The 15,203-nt window shown below is 40.0% G+C and overlaps 1 pseudogene; it reads left to right on the forward strand.

Moving 5' to 3' along the window:
• Positions 1-215: 215 nt before the first annotated feature.
• LOC109380397 (adenosylhomocysteinase pseudogene) overlaps positions 216-15,203 on the forward strand; it is a 117,984-nt pseudogene continuing 102,996 nt past the window's right edge.

The following is a 15,203-nucleotide window of genomic DNA, read 5'->3' on the forward strand; positions in this document are numbered from 1 at the left end:
CTGAATCCCTCTCCTCATCTCCCGTGTTTTTCATTCCTTCCCGAATGCTTCCCTCCACCCACAGCTACCAGCAGTCTTTAGTGCTCTCTGTGAGCTACACAAATTCTATCATATCAACCCCCTTTCTGAGACCGGCCCTTCCTAGGATTGATCCATATGCCCAAAATTACTTCCCCTTCACAATGAAATTGTCATTTTCTCTTCTCAGCCGGGTAATGAATGCAGAGAAGCCTGACTATGTCCCTTTTCAGAGAGGAATGCTTCGCAGTAAGAAAGATAATCTTTACATTTCTGAGGGAATTTATTTTCAAAAAAGCATTGGTTAACTGAACTACATCTTTAGTTTGTGGCATGTTAGATTATGAAAAGGTGAAATAGAGGATTTGGCCTGGGCTAAGGAGATACTGCAAGGTAAAAGCGGCCTCCATAGCCTTTGACAGAACCTACAGGTGCAGGTTGAAAAGGGAGGCCACAGCCGTAGTTCAAGAATTTACAAATTTGAAAGTGAAAAAGTGAATGCGCCCAAATAAGACTGGTGTCTGGAGGACAAAAACGCCCTTTCATCATTTTATGAAAGACACAACAATGTGATGGCAGGAGGGGTGTCGCTGTCCTTTCTCTGGAGCAGCCTGCCCAGGCCCCTCCCCATTTTATTAAATCCAAGAAAGAAGCATTGTCCTTTGGCTGACAGTAAACTGCCATACGACATTGGCTTCGTCTCCCCCTAAAGCGAGCGCTAAGGTGTTCTCTATAGCATGATATTTACAGACTAAAGAAGGATGACATTTCCAGGATAAAGACAGCCAGCCCTATGGTAGGATCAGCTGCCTAGAGACTTACTTCAGTTAGAAATAACTGGTTTTTTTTTTTTTTTCTGGTTGTCTCATCACCTGTTTTTCTGCATAAAAGGTTTTTCTTTTTTGGAAACACTTTAAAGTGCCGTAGACCACACACACACACAGCAACCTGGCGGTGCGCCTGAAGAAAAAAAGGAGAGGTTCTCCTATTTAACACAACATCATTGGGGGTTTCAAGAGAGTAGGGTCTCTACTACCCTCTGCACTCTGGCTATCTTTCAGAAATATAGTTGAAAATCTCCTCTGTGGAGCCAGCTGCTATGAAAGAGTCAAAGTTGTCTCTGGTATCCAGAAGCTGATGTCTAGAAGTGAAAACAGAGGGATAACTAATAATCCAAAAACTGAGTCATGAAAGGTAAGAATAAACTAGATATCAAAAAGCAGAATAGGGCTGGCCGAGGGGCTCAGTTGGTTAAGAGCTCGCTGAAGAGTGTGAGCTCTGAGCAACAGCGGTTTGATGCCTGGCCCAAGCTGAGCTGCCACTGAGCTGCCAACAGGTGGAAGGATGATGGTTCAGCTAAAAAAAAAGGCAGAATATGCTATTAAATACAGATGGTAACAACAGCAATAATACTACCTTGAATGCTCTCTGTGCTAAACAATGTGTTTGTGTGTGAGTGCATCATGTATGCATGTATGTGTGAGTGTGTGTGTTTTATGTATATATATCACGGTGCGTTTTATGTATAAACACACACACACATATATATATATATATATATGAATGTGCTTAATATATATTATATATATATGCTTAATTAATCTCCTTAACTACAATATAAATTATTCATATTAGCACCTGAGGACATGAGGATTAAGGAGAACTGTCCCAAGGGCATTTAGCTAGTAAGTCAGTCATGAAGAAATTCCCAGACCCAGCTCTATCAGACTCCAGCGCACATATTTTTTTAATCCCTGTAATACTGCCTGCTAAGAGTAGAGTAAATGGAACAAGGGTTTAAAGAAAAAAAAAATCACTAGAGGCTGCAATGACGTGTGGAAATCAAGAGCGTGAATTGGACAAGTCCTTGCAAAATTGGTGGGGTTAAGTTAGATAGGCAGCAGGAGGACTGCCATTGTGATGGATTAAATAGTGTGAGCAAACAAGCCCAGGGAGTGGGGGGGAGGGCAACGGGAAGATCTTGATTAGAGGATGGTCTTCAGGTTGAGATTTCATCCGGTGGACATTAGCGAGTCACGGAAGACACATGGCCCGGTATTCTTCCCTAATAGGAAACTGTCTCCTGAAGGCGCCTTTTAAATGTGGTCATCTATTGTTGCTGTTTTAAAAATAAACACACAGAGAAAGAGTCCTTATATTTTAGAGACATACATTGAAATATTTAAGGAAGAAATGGTACTTCATTCAGTGTTTGCTTTAAAACGAATTCACTGTGTGTTGGGGGTACGGGGGTGGAAGTGAAAACAAACTTGTCCACGTGCTGGAAATTGTTAAAAGTGGTTGATGCATGCGTGGAGGTCTCTGCTCTACTTTTACATAATTTTTTTTTAATTTCCATAATAATAAATTAAATCAGAATCATTAGCAATTAAAGTACTGCTTTAAATAATGAGTATAAAGTACAATAGAAAATAATGTAACTACTTGAGATTGAGAGTTATTGTGAAATAAAACATCAATACATTTTTCTAAAAAAAAAAAAATGAGAGCATGGTATCAGGATCAGATCTCAAAGTCATTTCCCGTTATATTGCTAACTTAAAAAGCACATCTGGGGCCGGCTGAGTGGCGCGATGGTTAAGAACTGGCTTGGGATGCCAGAGGGCCCTGGTTCGGATCCCACATATGAGGGCCAGTGACACTGCCCTCTACAGTTAAGATGCTGAACAACAGCTCAACCTGGAGCTGGGCTGCCGTGAGTCGCCGGCGATGGCGTAGGCTGCAGCCCCTGTGGCAGTGGGTTGCCATGGGCTACCGTATGTAGCCAGCAGCCAGTGTGAGCAACCAGCAGCTGCAGTGAGTGGCCGTCCAGAAGCCGGTGACTGATCTGCCTCGCCCGGGAAGAGCACAATGATGGTGCCAACTTGGGCCAGTGAAGCAACGTCCTCCACAACTAGATTGAAGAACAAAAATGACAGCAACTTGTTTGTTCCCCTTCCCCCAATTCCCCAGCACTATTCCCATCCCATCAATTCCCCAATTAAAAACAAAACAAAACGCACATCTGGTAATAGCAATACCTTACACACATGCAACCCTGTGCCACAAACTATTTCACATGCACCATTTCATGGATCATTATAAGAATCCTGAGAGTAGCTGGGCTACCAGCATGAAGTTTGTCCTACTTGGCATCTAGTAAGAGGCTTCTGGTGAAGACTTTTAAATATCTTGCTTTGACTTCTAAATTCCTCATAGCTGTTGAAAATGTAGCAGAAATAGATAACAATGATAAAATAATGGTGATTGCCACTGTTGTCAAAGGAGGTTCAATAGTGATTCACAACCTCAAGAGTTCCCCAGGTGAAATTCTAAACTGGCCCCCATACACAGAAGGCCAGAAGAGACCAAAGAAAGAAGGAAGCCACTCCATATTGGTAGGTCACAGTTTTAATAAGCAAAGAAACTTAAATATTAGGCTTGTCTTGGGCAACCACAAGACAAGTATATTTCCACACTGGCCCACCAGAATCTTCAAATTTTATAGAGAGGCCTTAACTGGGTTCAGTCATGTATACCGTCCAGATGATCTCAACGCATTTCTCTCTCAAGGCTGTGTCCTTGAAAAAGGCTCCCCTATGAGAATGGTAGGTGGTACCTTCCAAGGACAGGGGTGTGGGATGAGGAGCCTCCAATTGCCTGGGTCCAACTCATGGTTCAACAGGTGATCACTTCCTCTCGATGACTTCCTCCAACATGCAAAGACCCAAACACACTCACAAAAGCCTGGAAATACTGATCCCAGCTTCTGCTTTGTACACAGACGGCCCTCAATAAATACTTGTTGATGGCCCATTTCTATATCCACATATGGTTAAAAATAACCATCTACGGGGATCTAAAATTCAGTCCCATCTAGATATTTTCACATATCTGTATTAGATATTTTCTAAGTGCCTATAAGGAGCAAATTCTATTCCCTTTGTAATAATTTCAAAAAGTTTATGTAATTTTTAAAAATCTTTCCTTGCCTATTTCAGACTTATATGAGGAAGAAGCTGAGGAATAGGATAAGAAGTAAGCCCATCCAGCTTGGTTTGTAAAAAGAAAGCCATTCAGAATTATATATTTGTAAACTTGTCTTTATACACTTTCTACCAGTTTAAGTTCTTCTTTTTTTCTTTCCTGACCCATTCTCTTATGGGTACTTAGGCCTAATAAGAGGTAGCATAATATACTGAAAAATAAAAGCAAGACTTTTAATTCATTAAACTTAATATTGATGCCAACAATATTGTCCTTGGGAAAGTATATCTTGGTTTCATTTTCCTAATTTTATATTGAGTTAAAACCTTGCCCACTTCAAATGAGATATTATTCCTACAATTACACTTAAATGACATGAGCGAACACCTCAGAGGTTTGTGATGTGTGGAGCTAGTATAGATCTAAAAAGTTATTTTCAAGAACAAAACAAATGAAGCTCAAATATTAGAACTGGGGCACCATGTTTGATATTCTAGGCCAGGGTAACCTATTATGTGCCCTTTTATTCATACTCCCATATGCTACAACCTATTCTGCCCAGTTATAAGGCTGATAGGCTAGGAAGACATCTGTGGAATGAAAGTCCAAATTAAAATGTAGCTTGGTCATTAAGCTGTCTGATTGGCAAACTTACTGGCCTCTTTTTATGCATTGCCAACCATTATTTTGGTGTTTTAGAGGTTTGACCATTAGGCTATTAAATGGTTTGAGCTCTGTTTTCCTTCTCTGTAAAAACAGCATGATCCTGATGACTCGTGGGCTGTTATATTTGTGTCAGCATACATAATGCAGTAAAAGTAATAACAATCATATAATAGTCATATTTTATATGATAGTTACTTACCATGGTATAATTAATGTATTCTATCTTCATTATTTAATATGGGCCTCCTGCCTTGTTTCATGTAGACAGCTGTTTATGCGGAGACCCAGATGCCAACAGTATCTGGTCGGCCATAGCAGAAGAGAGAGGTGAGAAAGGAGCCATTCAGCTAATATATCCCTAATGCTTTGTCTTCTCCCTGCAGTTGGTTTCTAGGACTGTGCCTTGGAACAATGCTGGCCACAGATTCTGCAACAACAGATTTGGCAAAATATGATTGATAGCCCATGACAAATGTGTTACATGCCAGTCACATTCCCATATCACTCTTGGGGTGTGTACTGAGGTTCCTATTTTACAAGCAAGATGCTCAGGCTTGAGTGACTTACCCCAAAATCCAGAGCCAGGAAGTGATAGAACCAATGCTAGTTCAGGTTCGCTCCATGTGCAGGCCCTTTTCACACTCCACCATGTCCTTTGGTCATGAAAGTGCCTTGGTAAGATGTCAGAAGAAAGAGTAACTGGTTTCATCACTAAAATATGCTAAATCATCATTATACTCGGAACCTTGAATTAGTGGGTTGTCAGAAAAGGCATGATGCATTTTTGCAACAAAAAACAGAAAAAAAGTCATGACTTTTCTGACAACCCAATAATTTATATTTTGTTGTGCAAAATTCAAAGGCAGGTGATAATAATTTGTTTTAAGACATAAAACATTGATAAGGTTGCTTAATATAGCAGTATGGCTGTCTGGGGAACCTCATCCTGACACTCTCATGGATGCTCAGAGCATCTTCCAGGTCTCCACCTCTGCTCTCACGGAACACTTCTGGCGGAGTCTGGCACTTCTGCCAATGAGGTGACCTGCTGTCTTGATGGACGCCGCCCTACCTTAATCCTGCCTGGCTTGCCCCTTTGTTGTGTGTGTAATTGCATGAGTCAGCTCACTGGCCAATATAATGGGCCTGCTGTGATTATGATGCAGGAGGAAATAAGGCTGTTGATTTTAGAACTTTTTTTCCTGTTTCCATTTTTGATTAAGCTCTGACTTTGGCTATCAAAATGGGTATAGTTTCCTTGGCAGCAGATCTGTATAGCAACTGCTAATGAGGCCACCATAGTGAGTTTTCCTTCTGGGGAGATGTGCGGGAATGAGCAAGACTTGTACTGCTCCTCAAGTGAAACTGTTGCCCAAATCTGTCCTCTTAAATCCCCAGTTTAGAGATTTATATAATAATACTGCTCTACCAGTAAAGACATAGCATATTGGGGGAGGATATCAGTTGATAGAGAAAAGGTATTGAGACTGATTATGTCAGGGGCTCAGAGAGACCAACTGAAGAATGGACAAGGTCAGTGGAACATCTCTAACCCAAAGGGATTTGCTAAACACTAGTACTCTTTGGACCTTCACCCAAACTCAGGTGTCTACTTTCTGCACGTGTGTGTGTGTGGCAAGGAATAGGGGCAATGGCCACGTGGGTAGTGAGATGACAGGAGAAACCAAGCACATGATTTAGAATGTCTCTTTTTTTAGGGGAATGTCAAGCTTGTGGGATAAGTTGCGGGGGGTAGGGAGGAGGTGTTACAGGAAAGGTCCTTAGTTGTAACAGATATAAACTAACTTCTGCCGTTTAAGACATATATTAAAGAATATTGGATAGCTCACAGAGTGTCCAGGCTATGCAGCCCAGAAGAATGTTCAAAGCCATACCACAGAATTGGCCCCATGGAGACAACCTGAGACCTCAGGTAGACACAGATAACATAGAAGCCAGCCCTGGATGTTGCTGCTAGAACCTTAGCTACCACTTCTCCTGGAAACCAGATGTGGGGTCCACGTAGGGCCAACTTGTTTAAATTGCTACCTTCTAATCCACAGTCCATCCCTTGAGTCTGATTGATAGATATTAGGTATGCCCCAGCTGCAAAAAGAAGCTGGGGTGTTGAGTACCTGGCTCCCACCAAGAGTGAAAAGGTAGGAAATAAATGACTTCAACTTAAATAGGGTGTTCAAAAATTCTGGGAGTCCTCAAACTTGACAAATATCTGTTTTAATAGGAATCTATGCAACAGAAATTGCAAGTAGAGAATGGGATTAAAAGGAACTAGGTGACAAGTAAACCCCAGAGGATTGAAATGAACTAACAGGGAACTAGAAGGGCACCAGGGACTATGATTAGATGTCAAGTAGACAGATTGATAATTCATTTTGGGGATCAAGGAGGCTGCTGGGTCATGTTAAAACAAGTGTGCAGAAATGCTGGGAAATATGCTAGGAGCAGGCAGCTAATTAAGGTTCTACTCTATTGGATATTAAATCCCTAGGCCAGGCTCTTCTTGATTTAGGGACAAGATAGGTGTAGGTATTTGGTTTTGCAATGTTTTACTCTGCTTTCATAGGGGACAACAGGAACTGACAGATCCTATATTCATTTATTCAACAAAATTATTGTACATGTGCAAAATTCTAGGTATATGATATAAGTACTAGGAAGATGGAGAGGGGTAAAATACCATCCCTAACTTCAGGATGCTTGGACTCTATGGAGAGCAGATGCAAAATGGTGGGACAGGTCAAAATGGACTGGGAAGGCTCTGTGGAGGAGCCATCTCTTTTCTTTTTTCTTTCTTTTTTTTTTTTGTCTGATCTTTCTTTCCATCATAGATTTTTACCCCAATTGAAACTAATAGGTTCATTTGATATTTTTATTTGTTTGAAGAGCTGTTTCTCCCACTGGATTGTAATAGAAATGAAAGCAGAGATTTCTGTTTATAACTCCATATCCTCTGACTAGTGTAAAATGGATAACAATAAAAATGTATTGAAAGAGTGAATTAATGAAGGTGGACTGTGAACTGAGCCCTCTGAAATGAGGATTCATAGGTAGAGATTAGATGATGGAGAGTTGGAGGAAATTCTAGAAAAATCGGGCCTGTACTACCAGGAGCATGGGAGTACAAGACAGCTAGGTCAGGGCCAGAATCTGTAAATTACTTGGTGTTGTTGAAATATAAAGGTTGAGGCCAGTTAAGATGACCTATCAGGTTGGAAGCCAACAGAGGCTCAGGCATGAAAGGCCTTTGCATTAGTTTCCTAATTCCCACTCTTCTGTCGGCATTTTCTCATCAGTTAGAAATCCAGGCATGGTTTCGTTGGTTACTTCAATGAGTCACAAGGCTGCAATCAAGGTGTCAACTAAGCCTGGGTCCCATCTGAGTCTTGGGGTCATCTTCCAAGCATACATCGCTGTTGGCAAAATTCCCTCCCTGCCAGCGGTAAAGCTCATAATAGCTTGCATTTTCACGGCCAGGAAAAGGATCTCTGTCACCAAGAAAGGCCAGTTCCTCTTTAAACACTGTCACCTGACTAAGTCAGACTCGCCTACCATAATTTCTCATTGGCATGTAGCATACCTTAAATATGGGAGTGATAAAACCATTATATTCACAGGTTCCAAGCACATTCAAAGGGTGGGAATTATACAGGCCACGTACATCAGAGCATAGAGTCGGGGGTCCATCTTAGAATTCTGCGTACTACATTATTGAACATTGTGTAAAGGAACTTGTCATCTCTCCTGAGTAATGGGTGTTTGTGGAAAGGTTATGAGAAATGGAATAATGACAGCATGTTGTTTTCTGTGTGAATCACCTTGGCGGCAATGTGGATGACAGATTTTAAAGGGCATGTAGTTTGCCGGACAAGATATTAGACTAGGCAAAAATCTAAGTGAAAGCTGATGATAGGGGAATGGGAATACATGATACCACTGCCCACCTGTTATACAGACCAGAAACCTAGGCCTCATTCCTGATTTCTGTACGTAACTTACATTCCATGACCAATCCATCAGCAATGTGTATCAACTAGAACTGCCTAATATACAGAGAATATGTACCTTCTCTCCACAGCAATCTCCAAACCCAAGCCACCATCATCTCTAGCATTCATTCTTCATATCTTTTAAAATATAATTTAGATTTACATTACTATATTTTCCAGGCCCCTCAATGGCTTCTCATTGCATTTAAAATGTATCAGGACTCTTGATTACAGCTCACTACACCCTTTTCTCTTACTCTTCAGCCTTAACGTTAGGCTCTAAACCCACAATGTCACTATGTTGCAGCCACAGGCCCTTTGCTCTGTCCTAAATAGGCAGACCATTCATTATCTCAGGGACTGTACACCTGCTCTTCCTCCAGCTACAACTGCTTCTCCTCTAGATGTTTGTGCAGCTGGCTCTTTCACGTTTTCCAGTTCTCAGCTGAAACGTCACTCAATTAGAGAGGGCACGCAAGTCACTCTCAATCATAATCCCTTATTTTATCATCTTCATAGGCATCTATAGATACCCTTATCTTGTTTATTTATCGGTTGCCTTTCCCACTAAAGGGAAGTTCCAAGAGAACATCACCCTTTTCACTCAGTATCTTGAATGTACAGATATGTGGCTGATACATATCAAACTGTTTAACAGGTATTTACTAAATCAGTATATGCATTTGAGGGAAATTGTAAATTATTTGGACTTGATGACTCACTGAATGCGATTGGTAATGAAAAAGTAACATGAAAGGATCTTGGCTTTTTAATTTGGAGCGTGAAGATAAAAAGTAGAGGGAAAGGAGTGGGATTTGGACAGAAGATAAGGGGCACATACTGGAAACAGAAAGACATTGGATGAGACATGTAAGAAAACCTTTATGAAGTTTCAATAAGCAAACTGATCAACACTATGTTATGATGCAGTGATCAGACTACAGTACAGCCATTCCGTTTAATATGAAGAACCTGCTGCTGTCTTTAGAGAGAGATGTTTCTTCGTCATCTTCAGGATCAAGCTGATGGCTGGGCAAACATCAAGTATCCCAAATATTCATTGAATTAAATAAACACAGAGCGTGAAGACTCCACGAGACCAGAGGAGTACAGGGTTTAGCATTAGAGTGACACACCTCTGCCTGTAAGAGCAAACACCTTGAAACCATTCTCACTGGTTTAGTGGAGTGGTTCTGACTACTCAGAGATTGTGGGTGATTCTTGTTCGTGCTCGGGTGGGTATGTATTTTATCGGAAATTTTCATGTGCGGCATGTTTGGCTCAAACGTTTTTCTTGCCTTTTTGAAAGGCCATGTTTATTTATTTGAAGGAAAATCTAATCTGTCTGTGCCTGATCCATTTCCATTTAGCTTAGCCAAATGATTTTTTTTTTCCTAAGAATTACGTGCTGATCAAGTGATGTTGTTGCTTGTCAGAAGTGAAAGTCGTCACACTCGCCCAGTGAAAATCTTCTGATCCCAAGCAAAAGCATGAATTCTGCTTGGGGTGTCCCACCCCAGGGAGTCCACCCATGTTATAAGCTTAAGAGAAATGAAACAGTGTCGTTTGTGCTTTTCCTAGAGGCCAGCCCTAAAAATGCAGCCGTGCTGGAGAATGGTTAACCTACGGCCAGCGGGGGACTCTGTTTTGTTCCTTGACTCACCTTCCATTTGGCAGTGAGTCCCTGCAACTTTGTGGCCATCAACTTTTCTTCCTGGGTGAGTACAGGTGACTTACTGACTTCCTGGGGCTTAAAGAGGGACAACGTGAAAATGAGGAAGAGAAGGCATTAGTGGAGTGAGTGCCTGTGGATTAGATCATAGACCCTCCCTATCCCTTCGTCTGGAACCCACTCCTAAGCACACCGAGGAGAATCCCGTGCTGAGGAGGATGAGGCTGCCTGCGTATGGGTTTAAAACAGGAGCTAGGAATGTGGATTTGGATGAAGTTTTACTGTTGTTCATTTTTTTTTCTGTTTTCCATCTTGACTCCTCATTATGAACCACTTCATTCAGGGAAAACAGTGACTCATCCCTTAGGTGGCCTCCCCTACACTCAGCAGGGGCTGGAAGATGTGTGTGCTCTGCTCTACCTGCCTCGGGTCTTTCCCAGGTGTGCAGGTGGTGGCTCTTCCTCAGAGGACCCCTCTCCTGTGACACTCACTGGTTTCATTCCCCATCCCTCCATGTCAGAATGACATCACAGCATCACGCCCACTTCCTTTCTCTCCTTTCTTCTCTTCTTACCACCCCCGCCGCACCCCCCAGAAGAATGTTCATTGAATGTTCTTACACAAACCTAGATGGCCTAGCCCTGGGGTCGGCAAACTGCAGCTGTGAGCCACATGTGGCTCTTTGGGTATGTACACGTGGCTCTGAAGTAAAATGGAAAATGAAAAGAAAACCATCATAGTTTCATTTATAAAATTTTTAAGGGATATTCATCACATAATGGCAATATAATTTGTTTTATGGCTCTCGAATAATTTTTAAATTGTTGTGAGGGACAGGATTGGCTCTTCCATCTCAAAAGTTTGCCAACCCCTGGTCTAGCCTACTACACACCTAGAATAAGTGGTATAGCCTATTACTCCTAGGCTACAAACCTGTATAGCATGTTACTATACTGAATATTGTAGGCAATTATAACACAATGATAAATATTTGTGCATCTAAACATATCTAAACATAGAAAAGCTACAGTAAAAATATAGTATAAAACATAAGCAAAAAAAGAAAGAAAAAAAAAGCTACACGAGTACAGAGCACATACCATGAATGGAGCTGGCAGGTCTGGAAGTTGCTCTGGGTGAGTCAGTGAGTGAGTGGGGAGTGAATGTGAAGGTCTATGTCATTATTGTCCACTACTGTAGACTTTATAAACACCGTACACTTGGGCTGCATTAAATTTATTTAAAAAATTCTTTCTTTAACAATAAATTAGCCTTAGCTTACGGTAACATTTTACTTTACAAATGTTGATGTTTTTCAACTTGTTGACACTGTAATAGCACTTAGCTCAAAACACAAGCACATTGTACAGCTGTACAAAAAATATTTTTTTATATCCTTGGTCTATATTAATTGCTGTGAGTAATGCATTGAGCTATGAGGTCACTAGGCAATAAGCATTTTTAAGCTCCATGATAATCTTATGGAGCAACCGTCATATATGTGGTCTGCCATTGTCCAAAATGTCATTGTGTGACACGTGACTGTATAATTTTTATAATAATGATGTGCTGTCATCACTCACTTTCATTTTACATTCATCATCTTCCTTGCCTCTTTTTACTTTCTAGTCAATGGTGCAAATTACCTGCATCTGCATGGGTTGATTGTCCTCATTTTCTACAATCCCACAAGATCAAAAGGGCATCTAGCACTGCAGTCATGGTGATGCTGGGCATAAAATTCATGCTTATAGTATTCTCAGGGCAAATTTATCTTACCTTGTCTTATTTTTAATGTAAGACTCATTGAACCATAAGAGTCTCCCATTGCTCCATGAAATGTTTGCCCACAAATTTAAATTTCTTCCTAGAATCTACGAGGTATCAACATTTTAATATTTTATATACTCCAACCATACCTTCAGGACACATGATTTGTTTACATAGCAAATGAGCTATTGGGAATTATTTTCAGGAGAAGTTTTCATTCTTTGAATAATTCTAATGATAGCTGAGTTTCTGAGAAAATCTTCTTGAGGTTTTGTATTATTCATGGAAGAAACCAGGCCTCCCAATTCATTGAACATGTAGATCTATTCCAAGTAAACTCATGGTGAAAAATCTTGAGATGTTGGTGTAAAAAATATGGACACGATATTGCCTTTTGTAATCAAGATAGATTTTTTTCATATTAAATGGGTTTATCAGGTTTAGATATTATAAGGACAGCTATCTAGCAGATAAAATTAAGGTAAGAAAAACAAAATTCCTTGTCTGTATGTCTTCTGAAAAATAAGTACCTTTATGGATTGTGCTCTGCATGTCTTTGGACCCCGGGAGAAATGGAGACCTGTGCCCCCTCTTCATTTCCTAATGCCCTCAGCACCCTGCATTACACACTTCTGTAGCAACAGGCTTATATGTAGTCTTATGTCCTTCAAAGTAGTCAACCTAGTGACTTTTACAATACTGGAATCAAGAGTCTAAGTTAATACATTAATCAATAAAAAATAATAATAACCTAAGCATCTGTTTTCTTTCTTTTTTACTTTATTAAATTATTTTAAGGTTGAAAGGAAGAACAGGAAGCAAAGGGAGAGAAGAAAAGTAAAGGAGTATAAAAAAAATTAGGAAGCAGAGAAGCGTCATTACCTCGTCCCTGGTGTACTGGAAAGGAGAAAAGTCAGTAAAATCATCATCATCTTTTTATTTGATAAATATTTAAATCTATAGCTTGTCTGTAACATTAGGAGTTTCTGTTCCTATTTTTAATTTGTGCCCTGCCTGGCCACCTTCTACCCTCATCTTTAGGTTTCAGAGAAATGCAGTAATATTCTTTAATTATTTCTGTTTAGACTCAGGCCCTGAGAAGGATCCCTATTAGACTTCCATAGTGAGTTGGAGTGAGCACAAAAGCAACGTTAAAGGTTCCAGCTGTCATGTCATTTGAATGTGTGACTGGAGACTTACCTAGGGAAACCTCTTTTTCTGAGGCTAGTTTGGTGCTCCTAGCATATCAGAGTAAAGCTATTTTCCAAAATGAAAGCATGTGGAGACCCACATTTGTACCCAAAATGCTGCACAGATGAGTAAGTGTCTTCTCCCTTCCCATTCTTTCTCTGAGACTGCTTTCACTTCTGAGACTACTGGCAAGTGTGTCTGCCATAACCATCATCTCAAGAAGAGGTTGGGTTTGTACTGATTCTCAATCTTTTCAGTAACAGTTATTCTTTTAAAATGACTCCATTATAGGTACTAGAGGCCTCATAGGGTTCTTCCCTGAGGAAGTTAAAGTTAAGGAGATATTTTGCATAGAAGTAACTTATTCTTATCCCTCAATACTTGCAAAGTAATCAAGAAGTTATAAGGAATAAGATGTGAAAGAAAAGATAAATATCAAAAATCCAATGCCTTAAAACTTACTCAATTATTTCTTACTATGGGTTACATTCAAATAATAATTCATTGTTTACATTTTCTACCATTATACAAATATTGGGTTTCACAAAACATTTACATTTGTCACGTGTAATGAACAAAATATTTTCAATTCTATTCTATTTATTTGCACAGCCAAAGTGAATCCTAACCACTAAATTGATTTCCCAACCCATTAATGGATGCTGACACACAGATGGAAAGCCCTTTCTCAAAAACTCACATTTTATGAATTTATATTTTATAAGTAATTCTTAATAACTTTAATGATTAATCTCAACATACAGAAGCTAAAATCCACCAATTGCACAGAGTTAAGCACAATTGACAGAAATAAGAATGACAGCAAAGAAGTGAACATTTCCAGCAAGGCATGTGAAGGAAAAAAAAACAACTACCAAAGTACTCAAATGGGGACCATTTAGTGCTAGAGTAAATAGCTGCTCGTACCTCATAGTGACCCTGAGGAGACAGCTGCATTACAGCTCCAACCAACAAGTACGTTGATAATGATAACCCCAGTCATCAAGAAAACTTTAATTGATCCTTATAACATATGTAAAGCAATTCAGCAAATTACTGAGCAACTCCTTTACTAAAAACACTGCATTTAAATAGCATACAAACCATTTTAAAGTCATTTTTAAAAAACTATTTATTACAAACATAAGAAAATAATTTGACAGTGTTTAAAACTCATTGCCTGGTGTGGAAGGCTTCCAACTTGCAGGTTGTCCACCCTACATCTTCCCAGTAACAGATCTGTCCAGCATGCAGAGTGGTTTAACGGCCTGAAAACAGGACTGGTGGGATCTACCATTTTATTCATATCACTCTCCAACTGACAGAAGCAAGTCTGCACTTCTGCTAGAGAAGCTAATACTGAATCCATACCTCCTGCTTCTCTAAGTGACCCTCCCCTGACATAGTTGGGGAGGGTCAAGTCTCAAGTCTGCCTCGCCCTCTCTATCTATGTTCTCTTTCAAGTAGGCACAGGCGCCAAGACCTCTGTTCAGCCATGTTAGCATTTTGTGAAACATTACAATTTTTTCTGACAATTCAGTCTTTTCTTCAGCTCTTGTATTCCCTTACAGGACTTCTAGTTTCTCTTCTACCCAAGGTTAGAGGCCCTCTCTTATCTCAGTAACTTACCTCCCATCTTTATTTTCCTATTGTAGATTATAGAGCCTTGTTAATTCTGTACAAAGAAGCTAGAGAAGGAGAGGAGTGAAAGTGCAGGGGATGAGCACAAGCTAAGCTCTTCTTTCGATACAGTATTCTGTAGTTCCTGAAATAAACTTCACATACTATTTAGTTACCCAGTTGTATAGTTCACATAGAAAATACAATTAAATGCTTAATTTATCTCTCTAATATAGCCAGTTTTTGTAATATATTGATTCCCCTTTCATCTT

The sequence above is a fragment of the Hipposideros armiger genome, unplaced genomic scaffold (genome assembly GCF_001890085.2).
Source record: "Hipposideros armiger isolate ML-2016 unplaced genomic scaffold, ASM189008v1 scaffold_36, whole genome shotgun sequence".
Classification (NCBI taxonomy): domain Eukaryota; kingdom Metazoa; phylum Chordata; class Mammalia; order Chiroptera; family Hipposideridae; genus Hipposideros; species Hipposideros armiger.